Below are 9,438 nucleotides of genomic sequence, written 5' to 3'. Positions count from 1 at the left end.
GAACTTGGCAGACCTGACCAGCCCCTTGACCAATCTCATCTGGAAAGGTGCCCTAGATCTGGTACGGTGGATGGAGCAGTGTCAGCCAGTGTTTGTGCAGGTGACGAAGGCCCTCTGTGGTGAACCCCTGCGCCACATGCCGATCTTTTCCCTCTCTTTTATCCTGAAGACTGATGCCTCAAAGAGGGCTGAGGGCCGTCTTGTCCCATCAGGTGGGGTCAGCTGACCCGTGGTGTACATAAGCTGGAAACTATCAGAATGTGAGACCCGCCACAGGGAGTTTACTCCCATTGTTATTAGCTTCTGGGATGCCCTTCACTAAAGGCTTACATAGGGGGTAGGCTAGGCCAGGCAGGAAAAGCCTGGGTGATGGGGGTATCTGGTGGTGTGTGGTTTGTGACTCAGATGCAGGGGAAGGGTGAAGCAGTGGGTTCAGGGTGCGGTGTTGGTGGAGGTTGTTTGACACAGTACTCATCTTCTAATCACACCTCCCCTATTTCAGTAGGACACTGGGACCTGGGGGAGAGACAGAAGCTGTCCCAATTCAGCTGCTGCATCCTTCAAAGGCCATATTTGATGGCCAGTTACGTCACAGTGAGGCAACGAGGCCCACAAATGTGTGGAATTCATACAATTTTGAGCTGGTTAAAGTGATATCTGTTTTTATTTCCAGCCATTTTCCATTGTGGAGGATAAAAGTTGTCCAGCACTAGTAGTGAATCCATAAAAATACTTTTTTTTTAGAAAAGACTGAACAAAAAACTGCTCCCTTGAAAAAGACTAAATTTACAGTTTAGTTTTGAGTATTACAAAAAAGAAACTATATACAAAGTGTCTTTGAATGGCAGATTTTCAGAAATGTCTGCATGTAGCACACAGCCATGGCTCAGAGTGTCTCAGTGAGTGTCACAGGCCTAAGTGTGCACTTGTAGCCATTTATAATTCTTAACTTGTTTCATCTGCTGCTCACCACAAACAAGCACAAGCAGAAACTTTGGACTTTTAACTGTAGTGTAAAGTTTTACAGATTTTTCTACTGATTAAAAACCTCCCATATGACCATTCATACTACACAAAGTAATTAAGTAATAAACAATCAAATGACCGAGAAACATTTTTTTGAAAACTGTCTTTCACTTTCTACTATGGAAAGGTTTTGATGAGCAATGAGCTGCAAGAAGCTTTTATGTAATCTTACACATTTATTTCTAACAGTTCAAGTCCAAAGTTTCATGCTGATAGAGTTCTTTCTTTGTCAATGGAGCTTTTTCTTTCTCATATATAGAAACAGGGAAATATGTAACTTCTTTCCACTGACAGAAAAGAGTTTCCACAACTGCACTAAAGAGTAAAACAGTGAAATGGGAATTGTTAAACATTAGGTCTCTCTCTTTGAAGTAGTAGTACATGAATTAATAATTGATAAACAAACTAATTTACTCTACCTTACAGAAACCTGTTTACAACAGAATGATTATGTTAGTTTACATGAAACAACGGCTGAGTCATACTAATTGTCAGAGTACTCGAAGCACAGACCGAGAAGGGTGTGTGGCAGCATCAAATCCAACAGTGGAGAACAGATTTATAGTCTGTCACATTAATATAGTGGCAGCCATCCTGTTCAAGCCATGTTTAGTGTTATATGAACCAAATCCTACTATTCAATAAATATCAATAAATATGTTCTTTGGAATGTCCACTGCCATTTTTACGTGTCCTATTGGAAAGCACACAACGCCTCTATGAAATGTGTGTGTATGTGTATGTGTATATATATATATATATATATATATACACGTAAAATACAGGATTACAGGATTACAGAAATGAAATGAGATGAATACCACTGAATGTACGCGAAGTGCAGTCTAGCAGCGTGAGCAGTGTGACAGTTCAACTGTTTAGGAGGGAGATGGCGAGGGGAAAGAAACTGTTCCTGTGTCGGGTGGTCCTGGTCTGCAGGCTTCTGTACCGTCTGCCAGAGGGCAGCAGATCAAAAAGTCTGTGTCCAGGGTGTGAGGGGTCTGTGATGATTTTCCCTGCCCGTTTGCTGGTTCTTGAGAGGTACAGGTACTAAGTGGAGGGCAGGGGGGTGCCGATGATCTTTTCTGCTGCCCGTGCAGTCCGCTGCAGTCTGCTCCTGTCCTGTTTAGTGGCTGCTCCATACCAGACTGTGATGGAGGAGCACAGGACAGACTCAACGACCGCAGTGTAGAACTGGATCAGCAGCTCCTGTGCAAGACTGTACTTCCCCAGTTGTCTCAGGAAGTACATCCTCTGCTGGGCCTTTTTGAGGGTGGAGGAGATGTTGGTTTCCCATGTCAGGTCCTGGGAGATGGTTGTACCCAGGAACTTAAAGATCTCCACAGTCGACACAGGGCTGTCTGATATGATGAGGGGGAGCAGAGTTGAGGGATGTCTCCTGAAGTCCACTGTCATCTCTACTGTCTTCAGCGTGTTCAGCTCCAGATTGAGTACCAGCCGCTCAACTTCCTGCCGGTATGCAGACTCATCACCATCCTGAATGAGGCCAATGACGGTGGTGTCATCTGCAAACTTTAGGAGTTTAACAACCGAGTTCTTGGAGGTGCAGTCGTTAGTGTAGAGGGAGAACAGTAGTGGTGAGAGGACACATCCTTGAGGGGCACCAATACTGAGGGAGTTTATATGAATAAACTCAACTGAATTGAACTCATAGTCACGTGTGTGTAATCAAATTTGTAGATGTGTGAATAAATCGGTACAAGGAATTTATAATGTGTACAGAAATACTGGCTTCAAAAAACGCAGCGCTCAGGCTCTATTTCCTTGCATACCACCAGGTGGCGACATTGGACTGATAGTGATGAGATCGTCAGACCACAGTCGCTTTCCATCAATGCATCTTTGTTTATAAAGTACTTTAAAACAACCAAAGCGGACATAAAGTGCTGTACAATTAAGCTTAATAATAAAAATACATAAAATATAACTAAAACAAACAAATTAAAAAAGTCAAATGACTAAAACACAAACTAAAAAAAGAAAAGAAAAAGTAAATCTGGCTGGGACAGAAAGCAAAACAAAAATGGGTTGTAAAGTTAAAAGTGGACAGTGAAGACAAACAGCTTTATTCTATGCTTGCTGCAAGTAAATGTTTATGCTTGGGGGCTTTTTCGTTTGTTTGTTTCTTCAGTAGCTGTCATAAGCAGTTTGTTTTGTAAAATAAATATATAAGTATATATAATGTTACCATAACTGGGAACAGCTGCGATCACCTTTTCACCTGGCAAATTCATACAAGCACTAAACAAAATGTTTTAAACAAAAACAAACAAACAAAATATTAACTGTATAGGACTCGCTGGAGAATTTGATATTGAAGAGTAAAACTCTTTTGGTTGTAAAACTTTTGGAGTAAAACTGAACTCTAGCCTTTAGAGAAGCATGTTGAAATTATTTGAATTATCCTTTAAACTCCACAACTCTGACTCACCATACAGCTGGAACAGAACAAATGGCAATTACAATAAGAAAGAATATGTGCAGCTTACGTGGAGCACAAGATATCTAGTTATTATCTCCATCTAGTTACCAGACTGTGTGAAAGCAGGCTGGAAAAATGTTCAAATATATCAAACATTGTTAATGCAAGAACATGACAATATTGTTATAGCACATTAAATGATTTATGACCTGTGAATAAGCAAAGAACACATGTCTAAATACTTCTTTCCTTTGACTGTCTGGTTATCTATTCCAGTCATTCTCAAACTGTGGTATGTGTACCACTGGTGGTACATGGATCCCTCTAGTGGTACGCAGGAAGTCTCAAAAAAATTTTAAGACTAAATAATATACCATTTCTGATTGAGGGATTTCTGAAAAATTCAAACGTACGGCTCTGATATCACTTCCAACATAAATGAAGACAGAAAACTAAACAGCAGTGATGTTTGTAGGGTTACTGAAGTTGGGCTAGCTGGTATATAAGCTGTGTCCCAAAACCTAGGCTGCATCCTTCAGAGGATCCGGCCTTTGCAGTCTACATCGGCCGGGTCCTTCAAAGACCAAGAAGGCTGGTGCGAGGCTGTGAAATGGGACGGTCTAGAACAGCACACAGCAACACTACATTTGAGCGGGTGGAGGGAGGTTTGGGGTCTTCACTCACACCCGTTCTGTTAACCGTCTGGGGGGCTGGGAGGAGGTGCTGGCCATCAGACTGGGGTCTGGGATGCGGGGCCTCCCTGCTACTGCAGATAAGGAGGCGGTCTGCTTTCCTCCACCCCAGAGAGAAGGGTTACATCTCCTGGGTCCGGGTACGGGGCCTGGCGACTGTGGCTCGGCTGGGTCCCTTCCGGGGGGTGAGGTGCCTTCAGGCCAGCTGGCTGCCGGCAGAGCCCACGTGTCCGTCACTGCAACCCCCTCTGGCTTCTGCTCCGTGGCTGCTGGGTGACCTCTCGTTTGGGGCTCTCCTCAGCTCTTCCCAGGAGGGTGGCACGGTTGCCCCTGTGGTGGTCCTCCTTAGGTCCTTGTATTCTGGGGCCTCTGGATGTCTGGGACCTGGATCTCCTCCATACCTGCTTCATGCCCTATGGCTCCCCACACTCCCTAGCAGATCGTTACATGGAGAAACCTTTTGAATACAAGCGGTCTGATCCACACAGGTGTTCACAGACACAAACTACAACTTTCTTGGCTGCTGCCTCAAAGCACACTGTGCGCTGTAAATCTTGCGTGCTGCACAATAACATGTAATATTTAGTATCTACTGTTATCTACTGTTAGCTAGTTTATTGTGATGATGTTGTATTTATTATGTTGCTCTTTCTTGTTTGTTTTCTCTTCTGTTTTTTCTTATCTCCATACAGGTGATCCAGCTGTTTTGTTTGTTTGTCTTTTTTTTTCTTCCCCCCTTTCTCACCGTCTCTTCTCCCCTCTATTTTTCTTTCTCTCCCTCTCTTTCATTCTTTCTCCCTGTCCTATCCCCCAGTCATGTCTGTCCCGTCTGTAACAACCGAAAATCAAATAATTAACATAATTATAATAAAGGTCAATCAAATGGACCAATATGGCAAGGCCATGATGATCCACTTGGTAAAATAAATCTGCTTGGCATCTTTCTTGGCCTTCAGACAACAATTCTGACGGCTAAAGATCCAAACGGGACACAAAAAAAAGAAAAAAGAAAGAAATGGGACGGTCTAGCCTTCAGATTTGTGTCACCGCCGTCTCCGTGGAGTTTAATAAAGTCAGCCGCTTGATCCTTGCTATCTAAAATATAACAGGACACTGCCATAAATTCTCAACCATCTCAAACTTCTGTTTAATAAGTTTTCAGTTTGACGTTTATTCAGCTGTATAAAAACCCCGGAGGAACCCACCCGAGGGATTAATAAAGTTTTATTTATTCTAATAATCTAATAAATGTGATCTCAGTCGAACCGATTTACTCCGGAACAAATAAAACCAACCAAAAGTTATCTGAGTGACTTATATATCATGTTTAACCTGAGTAGCAAAAGACCGGGGGGGTCTGAAAACGATGAAGCTGGGAGTCCGCTGTTCTCACCGGCTCTAGTGACCCTTGAACCCCCAGCTAGCTATCGAGCTGGTGGGTGACAGATGTCTCTGAAAACATCGGAGCACTTTTGCAAATATGTGATGTCTTGATAAACCAAGCAGATATTTAAACTGAGCAGATATTTGAAGTTTGCACAGCTACATTCTCGCCTGAAAATATCTTCAAAGTTTATTTTGTGTCCCAGAAAGCGTAATAAAAGTAATATTAAAACTAAGCAGCTGCCGCCATTGTTGGAAACTGGAATTGGCTGGGCCGCGCTATGAATCCTGGGATATGGTGGGCCACAAAGTATATGCCCGACCCATCATTCAAATCTGGGGAAAAGGAGGACGCATTTGGAGGAGTCTACGAATTGGGACAGCCTTTGTCTCGCTGCTGTGACGTAATTGGTCTACAAATGCGGCCTCCAAAGGATGCAGCCTACGTTTTGGGACACAGCTATAATGATGGGCTACGTGGTGGCTAGCTACACAGCCATGGTTAGCATAACACAAAAACAGTGAGGCTGGACAATGAACGCTAACTTTTTTCCACTGCATAAAAGTTAACGTGAGGGTTCCCGATGGTTAGAGACAAATGTAATCGCATGGCAGGATGCTGTAAACAGACCAAACTTCAGTCAGGAGAACAACTGAGATAATCCATCCACAATACGAGGTTAGTCGTTAATATACTGCTGCATGGTTGTAATAGTTGTAATAAAAACTGAGAGAGGCCGACAGTGATCACTGACTTTCTTTAGGGGCTTGTTGAGATTAAATATAACAAGATTAAAACGTGTTAAAAACAGGAAGCAGGGTTTATCACACCATCACTTGAAGACCGGATATCCTACCTGCTGTGAATGTTTTAATGCAGTACACTTGGTGTTATTATCACTTGTCGCATCCTGTTTATGACAGTTAAAATAAATAACATTCATATAACAGATAAAGTTTTCTCGTGTAAACTGTATGTGGTGTTAAATAGGCCTATACTACTGTACCTTAATGTTGGTCATAAGGGTTAAGAGCCATATATTTTACGAGGTGGTACTTATTGTGAAAAATTTGAGAACCACTGATCTATTCCATCTGGTATTCTTTCTCTCCGTCCTATCTTCTCGCCCTCTGTTCTGAATTCTGTGTTTTGCTTGAATCCAGCACAGTCAGTGTGGAGCACCGACAATTTCTTTCTGAATAGCCCTTTATTGTTATTATCTATAATAACAATAAAGGGCTATTTTATTTTTTTCTTAAGTGTTAAAAGATTAAATGTGCCTTATTATAGAGGATCAGTGTCACATGTTTGTCATGTTTGTCTTTTCAATGGGCTCTAAATACAAACACACACGAGTGTGCGCTCCCATGTATTGTGTAAAATACATTTCTCATACACATTATATCATATTATTATTTTCCAACAGCAATTTATGCAATTGATATGACTCCTGCTGCGCTCCTGGGCTTTCTATTGATGCCACAATTATAAATTATAATATTTCTTCAGTTTGAGAGTCTTAACATTGATTTTGTAGGATTTCAGAAATGCACAGGAATTTTATCCCTTCCAGAACAAAACTTTTATTCACTGTCCTTTGTAGCAGCAGGGTTTTCTACCTCACACTTTCAACCATTGTCTACACTTCAGGAAGCAGAACTGTGGAAGCGGAGTCCCTCAGAGAAAACTCAGAGGAGCACATATCAGCTTTAAAGGAGCTTGAGGAGGGACAGTGTGACCGATTGCTCGTACCATCCATAATATGAAGAACCTTTTAATGCAGGGATCTGAAGTTTTAAGGTATGACAGGATCTAGATGGGAACCTTTTCAGTTAAATTAACTCACATGCTAATAGTTGGAGTGCTTCTTTTATCCTTTATGTAATTAACAATATATATTCCTAACGTGGAATAAACTGTGTTTAGTGTCTTTATCAACTGAATTTCACCCAAACTGAAATTGAGTTTTTAGAATGAAACATGAAAACAGGACAATGCCAACAACCAACCACAACCACCAAGCAGGTGGTGCTCTGATTACAGTTGACCCACAATATTCACAGGGCAAATAGAAATGTAATAAACAAAACTTGATTTTTTTTTTCATCGAATTTTTGTGATTGATGTGTAAGTGATGGTAATAAAGGTCTATCAATGTCGAAGGTTTTTTGACACTTATAGTAAGATTTCACTCAATGTTTAAGTAAATCCTTTGACATGATAGGTTTATGTTTAAAAAGTTCCAGTGTGATTTATTCCTTTTTATTAAGAAATAAAAGAAATTTCAACTGTGCTCGACTCACCCAGTTTCTCTATTTGGGAGTATCTCCAGCTTTGGAGAAAAGCCTCACACATGGTGCTGAGAAGCACGAGTATCACACAGCAAGCCTGCATAGGCTTGGCTATATGCACCTCTGCCTAGTGATTCCCATAGATCACATGATGTTGTACCCACGTTGCTTGGCACATTACAACTTCACCTTGGAATAAAAAAAGAACAGACTTGTGAATAGTAGTGATGGGTAGTATGTTATCTCGAGAGATGAGTTGACAGTGTTGTCATACGGTAGGAAACCCTTCTCCTTTCAGCAGTTTCCATAAAAGCAAGTTCCTCTGTATCACAGGTGAAACTAACGCTGATATGCACATTTTGCAGGAATCCATTGTTGCTTTACATGTTCATAAATCACACCAGCACCCAAACCACTTTCTGAAACGTCATCAGTAATTTCACTCGACCTCAAGAAGTGCTTCATAAAAGACTTCCTGGATTTCTCAACACATACAGTAGAGTACAGTACAGTACAGTGTGTCACATTAGTACTGGGGCCATAATCTGGAAGTGGAAAATACATAATTTCACCAGAAATCGCCCACGACCAGGTGCTCGCTGCAAGGTTTCAGACAGAGGAATGAAACTAATTATCAGAGTTGTCCAAGGACCACCTGGGGAGAGCTACAGAAAGACCTCAACAGGCACGAATGTTTCAAAGCAAACAGTATGTCACGCACTCAACTACCATGGCCGGTACGCAAGCCTGGGAGATACTGGGAGAATATCAACTGGTCAGATGAAACCAAAATGGAACTCCTTGGATGGCATAATACCCACCACGTCACTGCAAATCACCCCAAAAAACACACTCTACCAATGGAGGTGGGAACTTCATGGTTTGGAAGTGAAGGAAGAAAAATCAGCAAAATTCTGCAGCCAGAATGATGAAGATGAAATAAGGGTGGATGATCCCAAACACAGCCAAGGAAACTCTCCATTGGTTTCAGAATAAGAAAATAAAGCTCCTGGAATGACCCAGCCAATCAACTGACCTCAATCCAAATGAACATCTATGGAAAGAACTAAAACTCATAGTTCATAGAAGAAGAAGTGTGATTTTAGCCCATTCTTCCACAAAGAACGGGCTAAAATCACACCTGAGCATCTGACTAGTTTCTCCACACAGTAGGTGTTTTGACGCGGTCAACAAAGACTTTTGTACCAAATATTAAATACACTTCAGCAAGCGTGTTCAAAACGTTTCTTCCCCCCCTTTGGTGACATGTTCTGTACTTATTTTACCCGTATATTCTGGTACAGTCCTCCCCCACGTCACCTCCTGATTTCACTTCCACAGTTCTGAGTAAAATGTGTTTCTGTCTCACTCAGCCATCTTATCACTTTATGATAAAATAAGACCTGGTGCCCATTTTAAGAGAAAGAAGATTTAAAAAGAAATAAACAATTTTGGGGAAGATTGTTTTTCTTACTTATCTAAACAAAACTAATTCTTCTGGGTCGCTGGTTATGCATCAGTAAATTCAGTATGAATTCAATTTTAATTCCTTTCAGTTATTTAGAAAATAATTAAGGCTTGTTAAAATAATACATCTCAGCA

The sequence above is a fragment of the Mchenga conophoros genome, linkage group LG22 (assembly GCF_057382185.1).
Source record: "Mchenga conophoros isolate Kocher_MC1m ecotype Shallow Benthic linkage group LG22, M_conophoros_male_GT1.1, whole genome shotgun sequence".
Lineage (NCBI taxonomy): Eukaryota > Metazoa > Chordata > Actinopteri > Cichliformes > Cichlidae > Mchenga > Mchenga conophoros.
The sequence above is the reverse complement of the archived record's forward strand: the minus strand, read 5'-3'. Positions refer to the sequence as shown.